The sequence below is a fragment of the Phasianus colchicus genome, chromosome 14, assembly GCF_987193195.1.
Source record: "Phasianus colchicus chromosome 14, bPhaCol1.hap1.1, whole genome shotgun sequence".
NCBI classification, from domain to species: domain Eukaryota; kingdom Metazoa; phylum Chordata; class Aves; order Galliformes; family Phasianidae; genus Phasianus; species Phasianus colchicus.
This window is the reverse complement of record NC_143449.1, coordinates 13,807,286-13,828,827: the sequence shown is the minus strand read 5'-3', so window position 1 is coordinate 13,828,827 and position 21,542 is coordinate 13,807,286. Positions and strand designations below refer to the sequence as shown.

Below are 21,542 nucleotides of genomic sequence, written 5' to 3'. Positions count from 1 at the left end.
TCTCCATAAGCTTCTAACTTGTGCTTGTACAAAACCTTTTAAATAGCAATTTCTTCATGTGATTAAATCTAGTTTTTTTCACCGGAGAATTTCTAAAAAAAGAAAACAGGTTTTCTTTGTGACCTATGTAAAATTTTGGAGTCTGGTATTTGGATTCAGGAATCTACGGTAAATTATCTATGTCTGGGGTACATGTGTTTCATGTTAGCAAGTCCTATAAACTATAAAAAAAAGGAGCTTGCTGCAAAGCATTTAATGAATGATCTGAGTAATTGAAACCATAGTAACTGAATCATTTAAAGTGCATAGTTACAATTGTAGCTGAAGAAATGTCTAGGAGTGTACTATCTTAAAGGACTGATGGAAAGCAAAAATGCAGTCCATGAACTGTATCGTAACAAAACTTTTGACTGGAACACTTTATAACTTAAAGAAATAATGGAAAATATGTGGTTTCTTGTATTCAATATACCAAAAAAAAAAAAAACATACTAGGAACATTTTTCATTTTTAAATCCTGTCTTACAAGTACAAATATTCTACTCTGGTGTTGTAGTCTATTTATTTATATGAACAAAATAATACCTGTGTAGAATATTATTCTGGATTTTTAACAAGTTATTGATAAAAGTATTTTACATTTTTATCTTCAAAGCAAGTTCTAGAGTTCCATAGAGTTCTCAGGACCAGCAGTCTTACTTATTTACTACTTCAGGATGCTACTTCTGCTTTGTGTGCATGTTGGACAAACTATATGAGGTATAAATATACTTCCTTAGTAAGGCAAACTGAGCTCTTCTATGCTCTGAATTATAAAAATATATTCTGAACTGTAGTCTTAGCTGTATCCACGGAAACCAGTTGCTTTATGGGAGAATATCTCATTCAATAAGCTTGTGTGCCATAAATGAAAGAAAACTGGATTGAACTGAATCATTATCCTCAAGAAAGCATAAAGGTTACCATAAGGGTCTTTGTTGTTAAAATATATTCAACCATAATAGTCCTTTGTGAGCTTATCTCATCACAGTGCCTACTGGCACATCTAGATTGAGCAGGTAAACTAAGATTAATATATAGTTGGGCTAGAAATCACATTTGTGCAGCATTAAGGAAATGTTGTGTGAGACTTCACCAGAATAGCTGTAGTGGTTCTGAGTGAAAGCTCTAAGCAATTCATAATTTAATAATATTAGGAGTTGTTTTTTTTTTGTTTCTTTGTGTCCTTTTTTTTTATAGGTAATGGCTCAGCAAAAGAATTCACACGTGCAGAGCCTTAGTGTATGACCCTCTTTTGAACACGAAGCAATTACAGCTTTGAGTAGTTGATATTGATAATATTTTAAAAACATAGGGCATAGAATAAGTAGGAAGATATTTGAGGATAATTACTCTGAGTACTCTGTTGAGCAGAGTACTCTTCTTTAATTAGCTAGTGATTCTGGCATAACTTGCAAATAGAATCCAGTGTTTTGTCTGAGATGGAGTGTATTAGGAAATTAGGTGCTAGGGGATCAAGGTTCATTTTTGGTGTACGTTTTTTTCTTTTTCTTTTTCTTTTTCTTTTTCTTTCTCTTTTTCTTTTTCTTTTTCTTTTTCTTTTTCTTTTTCTTTTTCTTTTTCTTTTTCTTTTTCTTTTTCTTTTTCTTTTTCTTTTTCTTTTTCTTTTTCTTTTTCTTTTTCTTTTTCTTTTTCTTTTTCTTTTTCTTTTTCTTTTTCTTTTTCTTTTTCTTTTTCTTTTTCTTTTTCTTTTTTTTTTTGTTGGTTGGTTGGTTGGTTGGTTAGTTGTGGAACTTGAGGGGTTTTTTGTTGCATTTGTTTGGTTTTATTTACTTTTTTTTACAGTGGCACGTAAAAAAAAAAAAAAGATCCGTTATTGTTCCTGCTGATGAAGAGATAATTGGTGTGCCTGCTTCAGATTAGTGGTGGCTAAAAATAGCCAGAATTCAATTCTTATTTTTACACAGTTATAGTGTTTGTGGTTACATTTCAGTAACTTTCCTCCTCTGAATGTATCATTGAAATGTAGACACTCAATTTTGTAAAGCTTTACTGTGCACTACTGCTTTGGCTTTCTGGAGCAGTCTCTGCAGACTGCTCTCAAAGAAGTTGATAACATTTTAAAGCATGGTGTTTTCGTGCATGGGTTCAGAAAGACCTAACTGTACTGTAAAATGGGATTTCACAACTCCTTGACCAAGTCTGTTAGTGAATGTTAGTAAAACTCTTAGGATTCATTTTCAGCGACTGAATAGAGAATAAGCTTGATCAGAGAAACTTTTTAGTTTTCAGAACTTTGAAAAGCTGAGGTTGCACAACTTGTCTTGCACTGACCATCCAAGATCAGTAGTCACTTCAGAAAACAGAAACCTTGCCTGCACTTGTTTATCTAAGTTGTTGCTACCATCTAGAATAAAGATTCTAAACATTTTAGTGTTTAGAGATTTTATTATTATTATTATTATTATTATTATTATTATATTTTTTAATTTATGTACGTTTCTCTGAAAATAATGGCTCCTCTTTACTTCCACAGAAACTACAACAGTTACAAAGAACACAGTAACACTATTTTATAGGGCAAATTTTCAGCTATAGAACACTCCTTCTCACAGTTCTTATATCCACTGTTTGATCTCCATAAACATTCAGCAAGTGCCAGTTAATGTCAGTGGATGTCATTTATTCTGCATGGAGGAATTCAATCCCACAACTTTTCTTCATCACACTTCCATGTCAGGTACCATTCTGTCAGTCTGTCCTGCTGCCATCTGTCACACAGCAACAAAATATAATGGAGTATTGGTGGGAAGGTTCAACCTCTACTGCCATACTTCCAGCATCTGCTACTGATGTTGTGGGCCAACACAGTAACATAGAAGGTATTGCTTTCAGAACAGCCCTTGTATAATTGAAAATGATTTTCAAACACATTTTCAGAGAATATTCACATTTTGTTAAATAAACATATATTTAAACAAGGAAGTTATTTTGGCATAATTTTCCTTTGATACTTGGTCTATATTATAGTTTTAAGAGATCAATGCCTCTATTTCAGGCCAGTATTAATGTTCTCACTCTGATGTAGTTTAACTTCTTATGGTTTCTGATGTGGCCACATGTGATGTCTATAAAGGATTCCTTTTGAACATTTTTGTGTCCATTCATTTCAAAGAGAAACACCACTAGCATTTATTTCATCATTTAGAAATTAATATTGACTGAAATCAAGAAAGGTGATTTTAAAAAATACATCAAACATTTGACTTCTACTTAAATAGTTTTACAGTTTTCACAGAACTCTTTAAGCATATTATCATTTCAGTGGCTTTTGTCTTCTCTTTTATTATTAACTAAATACTTGTGATTAGTGCCTCTGATTTTTTTACTGAAATAAAATAATGATTTGATCAGTGTATGAATTAAGTAACTAAAAAGAGCTATTTCTGTTTTAAATTGTAGAAAGCACTTAAATTTCAAATCTACTTTTCATGCAGTAATAAAACAATTTAGGCAGAATTCAAAGATATGTGTGTCCTGCCTAATATCTGCAGTCAAATATGTGAATCTATCAGCTGCATTATTCAGTACATTTCAGTATTTGAGTGCTGTGTGACATCTTCATGTTATCTGGGGAGTTCTTACCACTTCAATTTTTTTTTTTCCCCCAACTAATTAAAATCCTATAAAAAATAAATATACAGAGAAACTGTGAAGTGTCTCTAGCAGCATTTAGACCAGCTTGAGAAGTCTTGGATGGTAGAAAACTACAACTTTAAAGTATCCATACACAGACTTGCAGGTACTATATACCTAAAACAGGGAACAAAATGAAATCAAAGCTTTTTGATTTCATTTCTTGTGTTCCTAAAGGTATGGGAAGTATTGTCATGATATGTTCAGTTTCATCTCAAGTCATTTATAGTGCTGACATAAGATATAGGTCATCAAATCTGTATTACATAGTTTAATATTATTTCAAAATGTAGTCTGCAGTTCATTGTAGAAAATGACCCATGAGGATGGTAAGTTTGCATAAAGCAACATCAACCACATCCAGGTTTTCTATTGTCACTTAAATGCAGCTCTGAGTGTTTAGCAAATCAACACGTTTTCCAATTTAGGCATCTATTTAATGCCAAACAGGTATTTCACTGTCAGTGTAGAGCAGCAATGGTGTTGTTAGAATGCTGCCCCACAGACACGATCATGCAGCTCCTGTTTTGTGATCTCTACAACACTTTCTCTTTACTTCTCTCCTTTCTTGGCACTGAGCTGGCACATCATCAGTGAGAGTGAGGACTGCAAGAGGAAAACATAATATTGTAAATGTGCTTTGTTATGCTTTGTTACCTGAGTCCCGGAGCAATGTGTTCTCTCTTTATAGGATGATATGTGAAATGCTTACAGAAATGAAAAGGACTGTTTATTGACTGAGAAAAGCAAAAGCAGGAGCTCTTTGTTTCAGCTGGATACTTGCTAGTGCAACAGAACTGAGAGCTAAGCTGCAGATGGTACGGCTTGCTGATTCAGTCAGCACTGAATCTCCAGTGAAAGAGATGATGCTTTAAACATCAAAGTTAAGAATAACTGCAAAGTCATTGCACTCTGCTTGAATTGAACTTGATGTTCAATTCACATCTTTCTAACAATACATCTTGGACCAATAATTGTTGCAGTTAGAACAGTGGTCTATAAACACTTCTTGAATTTAAGAACCAAAATGAGAAATTGTTCCAAATATGAGTGTAGTAGTTGCTGTGATATGTTGTCATGGAAATTTCTTTTCCTGCTGTGCACTCTTTGCACTCTTTTTTAAAAATCTGTGTGGTTTGTATTGGGAAACTGGGAAACTGAACCAATATCAAAGTTGAATGCACCATTCAGGTTCTATTCCTGGGACTGCTTAAGGTTATGGTCAGTGGAGGACCAAAGAGGTAACCTGCAGAAAAGATTCTATCACCTCATACATCTGTGTAGTTCATGTTATCATTGTGAAATTTTCCGGTGTTACCACAATAGGAAGGAAAGGAATTTTAAGAGACATTCTCTTCGGCTGCAGGCACTTCTTCAGTGCATTACATAGGTCTGTGGCTTTTGATAGTAGAATGATGGACTAACCTCTGCAAGTTTTGCACTAATTGATTCTCATTTCTACTTCTCACCTGAACTTATCAATTGGTTTGTAATCATGAAGTGCTGAAGAGCATTTCATTCTCTAAGTTAATAAATTTAGAATTTAGAGAGAAAAAAAAAAAAAAAAAAAAAGGAAAGGGAAAAATCAAGCTTTAAGTATTTCTGAAATGGATGTTAATTGATAGTTGAAAGAAAATTGTTACTACTGTTTGTAATACATTCATTTATTGATTTCAGTGTAATTTTTCTGTTGATGTATCTCAAATAGTTTTGTCCAAAACTTTTCCTTTTAAATGATGGCAAAGGCTTAATAAAACCACTAAACTCTCTAAATCTTGGAGAGAGAGATTCTAAGGCCTTCAAGTACAAAATAAGATACTTGATACAGTAGTTTGAGAAAGCAGAAGTTTTTATTACTTCATTTAGCTGTGTATCATAAAACAGTATAGCTCACCATAAAACAGAAGATGTCAACCTAAAACACTCAGGAAGGACAACTTAACTGAGCAACTTTCAGCCATGTAGGATTTTGTGACTTTTTTTCTGTCCTTGTTGCCTTTTGTTTTGTCCACAGAAAAATGATACCTCATGATCATTTGTAACAAAAAATACTGACACAATACTCTTTACATTAAATCCAGTTTCTAAAAGGTTATACATTCTTCATTCACTTAAATTACCCAACTCAAAGGCAGTTTGAGAAAGAGAAACATGACTTCCTTTATTCGTTCTGTATTCAGAAATGTTCATTTTTATTTTAAGTTTCCTTATAACTTTATGCATGAATGTGAAAGATACTATTAAAGTTCTGAATTCCCACTCCCAAAGAAGAATTACTGAAAGCAATGAAGGATGTATTCTTAAATTATACCCTGAATTCTGAAGGAGTTTGAGAGAGAAGTTAAATTTATTTTTTAATGTCATTTCAAAAAAAGCACTCTGTTTATCATGAGTCATTTTCTGGTAAGCCCTAAAGTATGGATATTATACTTTAATATCATTTTCTGTAACATTAAATTTGCAATGGGGATAGGCAATAGGTCTGATTCATCATTTCATTACACTGTTCAGATTTCCTTGGCTTCAACAGAGTAAACTGGAGTAAGATAAAGGGCAATCTGTTTCTCTTATAATTACTATGATTAACTTTTTTTTTTTTTCTGATGGATTTTTTTTGCCGTTGGTTGGTTGATTTTTTTCATAATTCCCCTCCAGAATTTGTTGTGTTCTACTTTGAGTGAAATCTTCAATATATCCATTTAAAATACTGTGGGTCATATTTTTTGTTTTGCATGGTTTTCTTTTTTTCTCCCATTAGAGACCATCCCAAAATAGTATGTATTCAGAGTAAGTGAAGTGCAACTGAAAAGCTTATGATATAACTTCATAAAATATTTTTAAGAAATATGATTTTATGATAAATTAGTCATGACTCATGGAACACTGGATGCTCAGTTGAGAGAATGAAGGCTCAGAGAGACACAGATGTAAAGAATAAAGACACTGTCGGGTGTCCAATGATTCTCTCAAAGTACTGGTTAAATATCCCTTACTCATCATTCATCTAATTTATTGAGACTATGACTCAGTAGATTCTAATTTTCATTTTCAAGCAGATTTTGGGTGATGGTTCTAGGACCACCCTCCTTAGAAAGGAGTTGCCAATACACAGTTTGAAGGTTAACAGTCAGTTCAGACACTGAACAGACTCCTGTCTCATTTGTAGTTCACTTCTTCAGAAATAGCTGATGGTTAAAGAAGTATATGTATTAAAGTTTTAAAGTAACTATTTTAAATCAAACAGAAATGCTCACATCTAAAAAGACAAAACCCAGCATCCCAATAGTTATTTTCTATCCTTGTTATCTTTTAACTTTGGATGGAAAATCCTTTAATATGTCCATACTTTCATTCTAGAAGCTTATTGAGATCAATAAGAATGCTGTGTAAGACTTTCAGATCCTAGTTTTTGATGTTTGGTTTCCAGAATAGAATCCAAACCCAGTTCAGCTTTTGTCAGTGCATGGAGATATTACAAAACTCAGAGTGACGATTTCACAAAGACAACACAGATCTGCTTAATCCCAAGGATGTTTTTTTAAATCTTTCTTTTGGGAACTTAAGTATGGTGGATTCAGTGTCCTCTCCACTCTGAAGTTCTTATTGCTAAATAAAGTTTGCTGAGTAGGCCATTCCTGTTCTTTCTCCTCTAATAAGGAAAATTCAGAGAGTAACAAAAGGGAAAGAAAAAAAAAAAAGAAGAAAAAAAGAAAAACAAATCTTAATTAGGATTCTTCACTTCAAAATTTTTTCTTCCCTGGTGAGAGCAATTGTGTTCTGGTTCTGGCTGACTGACTTTAATAAACGTTTAGAGACTGCTGTCTTCCAGTCAGTCTATCCTGTAGTCACTGTAAAAGCAGCACACAGAAACAGCACAGGAGAGTCATCGTGCTGCAGATGCTTATTAAATCAATCTGGAGTTTATAAATTACATACAAACTCCCCAGATTATCACAGCTTGATCCTCAGGAAACAGTATTAACCAGAGTTTCATGATATTTCATGATACTTCACTCCTTTCCAGTACTTTGTATCCAAAATACACTGAGTATTTTGTAAAGTATACACGAGGATTACTAGGATTACTAGAAGTTCAACATTAAAATAATAGTACCTCACTAGGGTGATTTTTAAAAGCATTTTTGTTCCCATTATCAAAAAATAAAAATAAGCAGAAAGTACAGTAATAATAGCATCGGCCAAGAAGAGCATTCTCAGAAAAAAAATTCTCAGAAAACAACAAACCGTAATGATAAGAACATGAAAATTACACTTCATCACTTGACTTCAGCTTCATTCTTGGCACAGCCGAGTTGTGACTAGCTGAGTGATTCCCACATTTCTCATTCACTTGGTATCTTTGTTCTCTAAACAGTGACAGGTGAAAGAAGCATGCTGAGACAAGGTACTGGCAATGCCTATCATATTTACTTTGTGCAAAGCATTTGAACAAAAAGTATCACAATTCTGTGCATGCTATGTCAGATGCATTATATATAGATTCATAGAATCATGAAAATATAGAATTGCTTAGATTGTACAGGCTCTTGAAGATCTTCAAGTTCTAACCCACCAAAAATATATATATTCTAAGATACAAAATGTTTTTTATTTATATTTATTTATATATAAAATATATCCCTATATTAAATTCTGCTCATTTCCCTGGGTATAGTTTTGCTGAAAACTCACAGTTTTCATATCTAGAGAGAATGCCAAGACTAAAGAAAGATGATATTTACAGTGGACAAGAAATTGTGAACATGGAAATATTTTCTGTATTGAAATTCAAGAACAGGTCCAACATAAAACTATGGCCTTCAAAGTTTTGTAATCTAGTGTGTTTTACTATGGTTTGCTGGGTAGCTCATTTGGCTGATAGTGCCAGAATTGTTTTCTCACATTATAACCTCCTACAGATTTTTGTCATTTTGGCTAATTAATGCTTTTTGAGTTTTAAAGCTATTTCTTTGTGTGAACTGTTTTCATTATAGATTGTGTTTTCCTATATATTTATCTGGATGAAGAAATTAATGTTTTCAGAGCAGAACCTTGAAGCTTTTGTGTGTGTGTGAACTTTACTAATGAAGTAATAGTAGAGACAGTTAGATGTATTTAATATGAGGTATTTAAGATTCAAGATTTGCATTGATGTATTGTTTGCGTTGGCCAAAACTTTTAAACCAGCCTTATTACTGCTGCAAAAGGAGTCTTACTGCTGAGACTGCCAATGGCTGACTTTCCTTTATAGGATTTTTTTTATTTGTGTCTTTTAGATTCCAGAGCTGGAATCTTCCAGAGTTTATATTAAAAAAATGCTATACAATAATAGCTACCATTATTTCTGCATAGAGTTCACATTCTTTTTCTTACAGAAACTGCCATAGTTCTTTTTAAGCATCCGAAGGCAGAAACTATTTTTATTTAGAAAGGCAACTTAATGGAGTCATACCCTTCATGGACTCCATGCTTGTCTTCTGGGATTCATTTGCTATTTTGAAACAAAAATGGTTATTGTGGGCAGTAGCTGCAAGGTACTATATACCACAACTTGCATTTTTATCAGCCAGTTGTCTTATGCATCCCACAGTCCAGTTTTTTCTGTATTTTCTCATAATAGAAGTTTAAGCAGTTAAAACATTTTATGGCAGCAGCTGAGCTCATAAACTGCCTGTTGAATAGGCTGGTAATAGCCCTCGTCTTAGAGAGGGAAATTAATGCACCAAGGTCAAATGATGTGAATGAGGATACAAAGAAAATTTAAAATAGATGGAATGTAAGGATTTCTTGATCTTATTTCTCTTCTTTGTTGAATAGATAAAGAATCTCTTTGTCTCAACTTCTTGATGCAGGAGAAGGCAGCATTATGGAACTATACTAGCTATTTTAATAGCTATATTCCAAAGCTATTAACTAACTGACAGCTCTATATTGGATACAAGTCTCTAGTTACCATTTGGACAGGATAATGTTGTCTGCCAGATAGTCATTCAGCGAGTGAGGGAAGCATTCTTTGGATTCATGTGTGTAATTATTTAAGCACTTGAATAACAGCAGCTTCTTGATTGGGATTCAAAAGATACATCCTAAGGTTTTAATGATGTGAATGTGTGACATTGTTAAAATCACCCCAGAGAACAAATACTCAAAAGGTTACCCTAAGTTTAGCCTTATTACAATATTCTGATGCTTTCTCATTACTCACAGCTGTGACTTTGTGTCAGGAGCTATGTATTGAAATAAACAAAACTTAAGTACCTTATTTTTAATTTTAATTATTTATTATTTTAATGTATTTTTATTATTACTGAACTCAACTCAATAATTGTACAGCAAAGTATGCTTGCCTACTATTTAAAAAGTGAACCAAAGAAATGGATGAGTCAATATCTTCTGCTTTACCAGTAGAATTGCCATTAACCAAAGTTTCTGAAAATTTTGGATGAGGCATCATCAGCAGAATACATAATTATATGTTAACAAAGCACTTCAATAGACCTGGTTAAACCAGGCACCAGGAATCCCTAGCCAACCGTGTTCCTTTATTTTATTCCCTCGGCCCATACATTTTTTGGTCTTTTCTACTGTTGCTATCATTTTGTATCATACATTCTTACAGTAAATAAAAATTAAACTCTTAAAGGAGATCTTTCCATCTGATCCTTTTCCTGTAAAGCATTTAGAAAAACTACTGGTTTTAAAACCAGTATAGTTTGGAAGAGGTTGGAAGGAATATTTTTGTTCTTCTGTGTAAGTAGGAGTATGTGTTTTGTCAATTATAGATGAAATTTTAATAGGCAATTCAGATTTTTAAAACAGATCGTAATGGTTCTAAAGGTTTCCACTCATAATCTAGAATGTACAGGTAAACTTATTACGCCTGGTAGGCAAGTTATTGCATTCTTTTCAACAGACACATGCTAATTTTTCTTATTATTTTTCCATGTAATCACAGCTGTAGTCAAAATCTGGAATCTGATTTGCTGTAACTGATTATATAAGATTTGTGAGGAGTTTAAAATGGGAGTATGTTGTCTGATTTCAGTAAATGTTAGATGAAGCTCCACCTAAAAACTTTCAGGCAAAACTTCCACAAATCATCAGGAGGTCAGCAAATACTAAAGCTCTTTATACAGACCTCACTGATTCAACATGTGTTCTTTACTAGCTGCTATTCAAGATTATCCTGCTGTGCTGATGAATTACGAAACCACAGGAGTTATGGTTATCCTAATTTTCTTCTCCTAGAAATTTAATTTCCTGCCAATGACTATGTGCTGATACACCCACTGTTTTTCCAAAGCTGGGAATAACAGCCAACTGCTCTTAATGTATTAATTAATGACCATAATTTCCACATTCAGGAACTGCGTCTTGTTCTTCATTACTTTCACACGTATAATTTTTACTGAAAAATGTCAGTCCAACAAATTCAGCAAATTAAAACTGCTGTTACTGCTGATATTCTTGTAGTCCTAGAATCTAATTTATCTGAATGAAGACAGTAAGACAGTGCATCAGATATTCATCAATGTATAAGATAATATAAACACATTTTTTTCCTCAGTTCTGCTAACTGAAATCTAAAAAGTGAAATAAGTGTATCAAACAGTGACTTTAATGGAGAGGATAAAATGTTTTCAAATTACATTAAATATAATGATATTTCCTTTTCTATCTACAAATTAATTATGCCTTTTTCCCCTAGAGTCAAAAATTCAACACCAAACATTGCTTCTTTCCAAATGCTTTAGATGTGGATTGGCAATAATCTCATCTGTTTTGTCTTTCAACTATTTTTTACAAGTCTTAGGTGATTATGGATAACATCCCTTATAAACTCATACTTGCATTTCCTTTAAATAGTACTTTTCTTTCATCTGTTTTTTGAAAACTATTGATGCCATTTCCTTGTGTCTGTGCTCAGCAAAGCAAAAACGGCTGTCAAAATGTGGCCAGTCAGCAATGAGATTAACATTTGATTCTTGTAATATTTAATAGGTACACCACTAAGTTCTGTCCAAAACTTAAGGCAGCAAACATGGGGATTTCTTTTAGAGCCCTATATAAGTCCTACAAATGCTAGTGTTTGATATGATCCTCCTGGTAGGATTCTTTAACAGGAGCTGAACATCCACCCTTTTTATAGAAGTTCTTTATAGCTGTGGGTGGCAAGAGACAAGTTTAAAATTAAGCAGTTAATCTCTTATTCTGTACCTATTTTTTTTTTATTTTTTTTTCTCAGAGCTACTCTGCTTAAGAGGAATACTGGAAAAGTAGCTTAAAAATATTTTTAAGACAAGAGAGAGAATCATATAAAATTCTTACTCTTTTAATTAGAAGCATAACTATAAATGCATTTCTATGATAAAAAGGGACTGAACACTGCTTGCATCTTTATGTTTAATACTGTGGGAACTTTTAATAAAGATTGACCGAATTGGGTATTGGCCAAGAATCTGATGATTTAAATATCTCAAAAAAATTTTTGGGGGAAAAAATGAAATGGGACTCTGATGCAGTCATCTAACAATTATTTTGTGCTGCTAGTCTGGTAGATTTAGACAAAACAGCTGTAAGTATATTTCCTATTTTTTGTTGTTGTTGTTAAAATTTCCATTCTTAAGAGAATAGGTATTCTCATTCTGAATTCTTTCCCAATGAGAACTTCTAAGTAGTAGAGCGTGCTCTTTAACACAATACATGTTTATTCTTTAGAGATGAAGATTGAAATTTGTTCCTTATTTTATCAGAACACATTTTTCCATTCAATAGGAAATAGAATGTGGCTAAACCATTTATGTTCAGCTTGCAAAGTGTACTCATCAATATCTCTGCTAGCAACATAATCTGAAAAGTAATTCACTTATTGGCAAATTTAACACTCCCCGTTTTATGCACCACTCTGTCAAGCATGATTGGAATCAAACAAGTCAAACAGTCAAATTTACTAATTCTAACAACCAATAGCCTCTGGTTATGCAGTTATCAGAACAGTGCCCTTACCGAGCCCGCTGCAATGTGGATCAATGCAATTATCATCCACCGACATATGGCAAGGAGCTATGAGTATTTTCACATGAACTAAATTGAATGGGACACAAATCATTGACTTATGTCAAGGAAACCAGAGACAGCACCTGAAATACAGCAAATTTCAGAAGGGGCTGACAGGCAGCAAGTGAGGAAAACAGAACTGTGTGTTGTTGATACTGTTCTGGACAAAAATCACTCAACCACAGTGCAGCTTAATATTTGTTCTGTCACCCAGAGCAAGTTAAGTAGCGCAGTGTGATCTGCTTCCTGTATGTCTGTTTTGTTTATGTAAGTGTTTTCTTGCTCATTTTCGTATTCTTTCCAGAGGGTAAATGCCCTTATTCTCTTTAACAAGTAAGTTTGGTTAAATATAATCAGGAATGATATAACTGCTACTGGCAATTTATATGAAAAAATAACAAGAGTTTCAATCGTCAGAATGCTTTCCACACTCTTGCCAGCCTCAGCAATGTACATAACACTTTAAGAAGACTGGAAATGCTATTTTTTTTCTTTTTCAAATATTGACTATCATTTTAAGAAAATGAAGTAACAACGACTTAACATTTCCAGTGTTGAAATTAAATGATTTTAGCTCATTAAGCCACATGTGTGAATGACAAGTAAGTGTGGTTCAATTGATTTAGTTCAGCCTATTTTTTTATATAAAAGTACAGTTGTGTCATCTAACTTCAGGATCTTTTGGTACCTAACTGGAAACTAATCTCCTTAAACTTCCAATGAGATTAATAGAAAGAGAAAGGTTTCTTCAGATGACAATTCAGAGTGAGAATTTAACTTTGAATTGCACTCTTCCAGAGAACACCCTACTACTGCTTTTGATTCAATAGTGTGTGACTGGCTTTCTATCTTAATCACTTTAGCTAGGACATTTTCCTAGTGAGTGATAGTTGTGCTTTTTATAAATAGTACATTTTAATCTGATTTCATTTTCATCATAATTTTTTGAAATATTAATTAAATAGGCTAGGAATGTGCAAAAGTCAAATTCCCTCAAGAAAAAAAAAAAATGGAACAAGGCCAAAGAGATATATATTTGTATGCTACGTTAAATGTATTTGTCACCTTATTTAAGCAAATCTTTGAAATAGTTTTGTGAGTTTCCTTGAGTGTTACATATTTATTCAAGCGCACAGTATCCAAATTTCATATACTTTATTTAATTTCTATAGGTCTTCCTTTCAACAGCTAGTTTAATATTGAAAGCCATTTTCCCTTTTGAGAGAAATTAGTGTACAGAGAGTACACATAGAAAGAAATTTCAGCTTGACACAGGATTTAAATAAACTTAATTCAAGTTTTGAGCATTTGGAATCAGCTTACTGGGAGAGGTAGAGAGAAAAACTCCTAGTAAAAATCAGTGGTTAATTTCTTAACCCCTGATTGCTTTCTACCAATCCAATTCTGCAGGAAAAAATGTGTAACAGCAACAACAAAAAAAGCAGCTGCCTAAAGATTCACATCAGAGCTTTTTGAGTTTTCTGCCTTTTGCTTCCTTTGCAGTTGACAAAACCTCCATACTGTTTCAATTACCCCAGGCCAGGGCATTCTCTTTCCATAGACCATTTCCTTCTAAATGCCTTTTGGCTTTCATTCAGGTCTCCGTCCATCATGGCTTCGTTCTGAAAAACTTTAAAGAAAGCTCTGATGAAAACTCTAGAGAACAAGACAGCTTTCAGGCCTGCATATGCTGGCTGGAAAAAGGACAAATGGAGAAAGAGACTCTTGAGAGTATACAATGACTTTATATTCAGTAAGAAGCTACAAACACTCAGGGACCAAGCTCATCTGGTCTGTCCTTCAACTGACAACAAAAAGATGGCTCAAAATCACTTTTGTGCTTTCATTTTTGATATTTTTCAGAAGCCATTGTGGCCTCCAGTAATAAAACATCCTCAAAGACTGCAGCCTCTGAGTTAAACTTCTAACTAGCCAGAGCAGGGTGTTCTCACCATGATCCTGTTAAGTATTCTGGGGAATCAAGTTGGTTTACTATTTATCTGGCAGTTCTCATCTAGCCTGATGAATTTTTTGCAGGGGCCATACTGATGTGTTTTCATTGACCATATAATATAAACTCTACTCCAAAAGTACTGCTTCCTATTGTATTATATTGGCTTACAGTATCAGAGGCAGATGTTGGTGGAGGTTATTCCACCAATATTCCATTACATTTTGTTGCCATGCAACAGATGGCAGCAGAGGGGCAGTCTGACCAAAATTAATTGGAGGCATTACTTCCAGAGCAACTTATGTAAATGCTCCAGTGAAATGAAGATTTTATTAGGAAAAAAAAAAAAAAAATACCTTCAGGACTTAATTCATGAATTTCAGTTTTGAGTTTTGCCTCTCATTCCTGTACCTGGATTTATATTTGTCATTTTTAGTTGCATTTTTTTCCAAAATGTGTTTGAAGAAACCTGCAGCACAAAAAGAAAGGAAGTGAATTTCAGACTACTTTTCCACTATGGAACCCCCTGGCTAGAGATTCCATATGAGGACTCCCCTATTACATCTTTTCTACTCTCTTCCTCATCTGAAGAACAACAAATAAGCACAGAGAAGAGAAACTGACTTTTAAATTGTATGGCTTATGTAAATAGCTTTTTACACTGAGTGAAGGAGGAGAAAGATCTGTGCAAACTCAATGTCATCATGGACACTATACTGTCCTATAGTTTTGGGATGATCTTTTTGGATGAGCATGTCCAAAGATGTCTTCATTTCTGACACAAAGCTTTGAAGAGAAATATAATTGAAACTATCCTATTTGCATTAAAGAACTTCGAGCTTACATTTTTTTTTTCCAGTTTCATGAAAGTGTTTGTCATTACTACATGAACATATTTGCCTTATTAGTAAGATGACTGTAATTTTATGTAATTGAACCTTGGATTCATTGGAAAGATCAGTGCACCAGAAGTCTCACAGTAACAACATAGAAAACAGAGGATAATTCTGCACTGTCTGAAATGGCAAAAAGTTACAATGACTGTTAGTGTCTGCCTTCAATGCTATGTAAAGGTATTGTAAGGACAGCAGGAGAAAAAAAAATGGTCCAGAAAGTGTTCAGATAAAACCAAGTCTTATCTTTTCAGTTGCACAGAGAAAAACAATTTAACAATTGTGAAGCTTCTCTTCCCTCAAGGATCTTGCAGCCTGCTCACTCAAATCCTGCCCTCAGATGCTGTTCTGTTCTCCATTTATTCTCTCTAGTACCACTTAAAAACAAGTGAACATGGACCAGGAAGCAACATGAGCTGAGAACACAAATCTTTTCTAGAAACTGCAGCTGAAAAAAAAGAGAGGGAAGGGAGTTGGGGAACTCAAGTGCTGAAATGCTCTTGCAGCCTTTTATTCCACTCACACATAGCTGTATCCTGCACGGATGGGAACAGAAAGCAGATTAATGGACAGATCCTATCCTAGTGATTTTCTTTTTCCTAGTCTGGCTCACAACTGGCCAAACATCCTTTTTGTTTTATTCTATTTTATTTTATTTTATTTCCTTAGTATTTTCATCTTTAGTTTTTAGTTTTTGCAGAATGTTGGCTTGTTACTTAAATTTAACTCTTTTTTTTTTTTTCCCCTATAAAAATAACTAATTCCAATCTGTTCAATCTCTTTTACTTTATTAATCAAATTATTTTGAAGATTTAAGTTAAAACCTGAAATCAAATATTATTTGCAGACATAAGCAAGTAACCACAGCAAACCAAACAAATGCACATGTAATGTAAAGTAAGTCCTGCAGCTATGAAGCTATACATGTTGTAAAATTCCAGTATGGGATAAAGTGAAAATCATAATATGGGAATAATAATGTATCAAGATTAATATTTTTCCAGGTAAGAAATGATTGAGTTGGAACTTTAAATCGGACTGGTTATTACAATACTGATTCTTACATTACTTGTCTATTTTGGTGGAAGATGTTCTTTGAAGTCTTCCTTTCCGTATTTGTTTGATCTGATAGATTTGCAGACCTAGTCAAAACTCTCAAATAGAGTCAGTATCATATATGTATTTCTCCAGCTATATTTTGATTGAAAGCTCTCATTATGCTCATTAACAAGGTATATTGCAGAATAACTTTAAAACTGTCTCCCTCAGAAAAGATAAATTCAAGTTTCTAGTGGGGAAAATAAAGTTGTTACTGAGTAATTAATTTTTACTGGAGACATATACTCCAGTTGGTGGAGTTACATACAGAATTTTCAGTGAAGTTTTCAAATGATACAACATTTGTGAGGTAGAAAATGATGAGAAGAATGAGATACTAATGCAGAGCAAGCTATAATTCCCACTGATAACCTAACTGCTCAGTAGCAGGCATGCAAGTGGAGCATATTCCATGCATGAGCCAAACCTCCCTCAGGGCAAAAGTTAGAACTGCATTATCTCTTCCTCCCTTCCTCCAGTGCATCTGGTCTTAAGAATGACCTGGAGCACTTAATTAAATGGCCACAATTGAATACTGAAATGCATAGTGATATGCATTTCAAAATGAAGACCACACACTGTGCTTACAAAGTTGGAGTTCCTATGTAGAAATACAGTTAGTTAAAAAGAGTTTTAATGGTCATTGTCAGTAGTCATACTACTGAAATTCATTTCAGAGTTGATTCAAGAAATGCACACCAAAAATGAACAAGCTAAAGAATGAACCTCACTAATTATAAGATTCTGCATTTTTTTACCTAACTGTTCTAAAAGTACCACAGTTCAAAAGGAATATCAAAGTAATCAAGTGGGAATAAAGAAAATGCAGGAAACATATCCAGAATTTGGAAAATCAAGCCCTTTGTCATAAAGAGTTGTCTTAGGAAAGATGAAGTTGAAAGAAGGCTTTCTTCCTCTTCAGAAGTGCTTATATATGGTTGCATTCAAGTAGTATAATGCATAAAAGTTCTTTCTTTTCAAAGACCAGCAACACATTAGAAAAATATATTGCTTAAATAGGGTTGTGGTTTCATAGTAGTCTGCCAGATGATGCAGAAATGCAACTTATCATTCAGAATTTTGGATGTAGTAGAACAGCTTTTTAATATGTGCAGAATTTAATTCAACTTATCAGAAGAAATCTTCAGCCTATTTGCACTGAGGGATCATGCAATCTATATCTTTCAGGTGGTCTACTGCACATTTCTGGGGCATTTAATGATATTCTTTTTGCTCTAAATGCTCTCATAAAACTTAACTTGACATAACTGTAGCATTTATCAGTCAGTCTCATGCTTCAGAGCTTCACTTAGACATTGACCAATCAGAAATTAACACTGGTTTAGCCTTCTGCAAGTTTATTCCTTTACCATGAATTGCTGGATCTTTCTCCTTTCTGTAGCACTGTGTATTAAGGTTGTTTTTTGTTTGGTTGGTTTTTTTTTTTGGTTGGTTGGTTGGTTGGTTTTTGTTTTCCAGATGAAGATAAGATGATAAACTGTGGATTCTGAAAGGTATTAGAATTACTGTTCAGCTTGGATCAGAGTACAGCAAGTCTCTCTTCAGCCTTCTGTTTGGTAAGATATATGAATTCCATTCCTTAAATTCTGCAACACAAAGCTTATTTTGGGAATGACTCTTTTCTTCTTCATTATATGGTAGGACTCACCAGCTGGATCATCTGAGTGTCTGAACAGGTTTCCGGCCATTGGGGAGGTTTTGGTTATCAATTCTCTGGTAGGTTTGTTTTTTTTTTTTTTTCTGTTCTCACTGTCAGCATGTTTTGGAGGGCTCTTTTTTTTTTTTAGGATTCAGAATTTTTTTAATATCAGACTAGATGTTTGTTAGAAGGAAATCAAATGACAAAGAATGACACAAAATGTACAGTGGTTAACTTCCAAGGTCTAAAGGTCTCGCTGAGAACATTTTGCTAATAACTATGTTTCGGTTAGGTGCACAGTCTACTTAACTCATATGGAAGTGATCTGTAGTCAGTGAATGTGCTCTCCAGAGAACAGTTCAGCCCACCTATTTTAGGAAGGAATTATCTTCTAGTAATTGATGATGGAATAAATTGATATTGTACAATTAGACTACACTCCTTACTTTCAGTTGACTAAAATTAGATGAACTGGATGCCAACAACTTGATAAAAAAGCCTAATAATATGTTTTTTCTAATTGAAATTTCATTAACTTAACATTTGTCTACAAACAAGTGATATATAGCCTGAATATCTTATTTAGACCACCTGGTTTGCTTTTCAAGAATTGCAGTTACTACAATCATATCATTGTATTACCAATTGCCACATAATTTTGACCATACAGACAACCATTACAGTTGCCGTAGATATTAAATATAAAAATAAAAATGGGTTTGGTGGGAAACATCATTACTCATAAATGTTTCCTTTATTATATATATTTTTTCTACAGATTGTATTTTTCTCTTGGAAAGAATAATGGTTAAGATCAAAACACTAATGACAAATGCAGAAAGTAATTGTACAATGTCTATATTCAGTAAAATAAATATAATAGACTGTAAGACTGCAATCAAAATACAATTACACATGCAGTCTTTTTTTCTGAGGTGCATGGTTTTGAGTGATAAAATATGCTTTAATTCAAATCTTTTTATTTTCTTTATAAACTTCCATTGCTTTAAAGAATACTAAAGAAATAGCATATATGACTTGTAGTCTACCTTTTGGGCAGAATTATTTTGTCCCAGTAATTGAAGCATAAACCCTTCAGCATTCACTGCTATCAGCTGGAAGACCTGACCCTCAAATTTGGTTAGTGAAGGCATGTATGTTTATTTATTTGGGGCTTTATCATAAGATATTTTGCTGTGGAAGCAAACCACCAATAATATGGAAGTCCCGTGCCTGGACTGTGATTCTTGTGGTACTGGCTGGCTGAGAAATCAGAGTAGAGTCCAAGTAATTTTGTTGTTCTGTTACAGATTTCATTTGGAATTATTAGGCATAAAATTCCAAGTAGCATTACAGGAACAATTATGGAAGTTTAATGTTCATGTACTGCTCTCATTGTGGTCAGTCACTTGTAGAAATAAACCACATTTCAGAAAGAAGAGATATCTAATCCTAGCAATAAAGTTTGCCTTTTCCTACATAGAGCTATGTGGTTTTGGGGGTGGAAGGAGGAAAGTTTAAATATTTCCTATTTTTAACACAATTCCTAGTTAATTTATGCAATTAGATTTCGCATTTTAAAATGGATAATTTTGTCATTTTTATATTTTAAGGTACTAAAATAATATTTCAGTAAGCTAAGGATGTATGTGGAAGTCGCTGTTGCTAAAGGAATTAATGTAACTTTCACTTCCTTATAGTGATATACCATCTGTGAGCTGCCTGAACATGATGTAAGATACCTCCTGCCAGAGAAGTTAACAATCATCGCAATATCAGACAAATGTCTGTCTGTTCCAAAACATGATGGTTTTGCTGCAGCTGCCTAATATTGTTTCATTAGCTCCTCTTCTGAATTTTTGCACTAAGCATTTACTGCTGAATTGCCACGTGAATATAACAAACAAGGGGTAAACTCTGACTGTACAATATCACAGTCTGTTAACTGCTTGTTTTCAGGAACCATAGAGTTATAGGTTGAGTATTCACTTGGGCTTTCCCATCTTTTCAGCTCTCTCCCATCATCAGAGTTAAAATAGCTGTACTCCAACTCTAGGCTTGAACTTCCTGTTCAAGGAAGGCCAAAAAATGTGTAAAAGTAACTGCTTGGAAGGAAGAACTAACTTAGTGGATGTCAGAGGTCCCCTGACAGTGCTAAACTTTAATGGAGAATGAGCTGCCTGTATTTTTCCATGCTGAGAGGGCTACCTATTTTGTCTGCTCAGACTGACAGGTCTGAAAATGAATGATTTTTTCTCAGTTATGATGGATACCTTTTCTAGACATATTGTAGCATAATGGACAAATAACTTCTCTTAAAGACTTGTCATATAATTTGAAGGGGAAAAAAAATTGTGCCCCAGAGACAGACATTTCTATCTATATCCTCTGGGAATAATGAGACCTTAGAACAGAGTCTAAGGCTAAGAGTTGGTTCAAAATACCGTGATGTGATGTGCCCTTATCTTCTTTTACAGATAAGACGGGCAGACTTTCTTGCACAGAAAATCAAAGAGCAGGCTGTAAAATCACAGGAAATACTAATAAAAAAAAACCCTACAAATGAAATTTCTCCTTTCCTTTGAAAAATATGTCTTCCACAAATTCTTTTTTTTTTTCCTCTGCTTTCTCCTTGACGACAAATACTTACATAAGCTGTACTGACCATAGCTGAATCCCATCTGAATACTGAAAATCTAAACCTTCAAATTTAGTTTCCAATATTTGTGTCATTAGTAAGCCACCTTGAAAAGACAACCATTTGCTGAGTAAGAATAAGAACAGAGAATTGGAGCTCACTGAATCTCTTACACTACCAAGCATAACAGAGGGATACTGAGGAACAAAGAGTGCTTTGCAAAGAGCTTTGTTGATCTACCCCCTTCTCTCAAGCCCTGATAAGGTCCTTGGCTTGTCTTCTAAGCAGCTGATACAGATGTTGTGATCCTTAAAGTATTTGTGAATACAAGGTGGTGCAAGGTCTAGGACCGCCCCTTTTCTTCCCCTGCTTCCTATGGCCTTCTGAGTTCCATAGTGTGATGTGCACTCATATTGCAGTGACACTACGGCCACAAGAACATTCACTCAGGCCTCATAAAGTATTATCTGTGTACTCTCTGGACCTGACATAAAAGCTGGGAGACAACTCCAGCTCAACTGAAAAAGATGGGCTATATACCTGTGAGAA

At 33.9% G+C, this 21,542-nt stretch overlaps 1 long non-coding RNA gene across 1 annotated transcript in view; it reads left to right on the top strand.

Moving 5' to 3' along the window:
• The window catches only part of LOC149916030 (uncharacterized), a 42,326-nt gene that overhangs the window by 20,188 nt on the left and 596 nt on the right, over positions 1-21,542 (top strand). Inside the window, exons 3-4 of the long non-coding RNA XR_016471002.1 lie at positions 18,175-18,272; positions 18,358-18,432. This is a non-coding gene — a long non-coding RNA (uncharacterized LOC149916030). The remainder of the gene's footprint in view (positions 1-18,174; positions 18,273-18,357; positions 18,433-21,542) is intronic.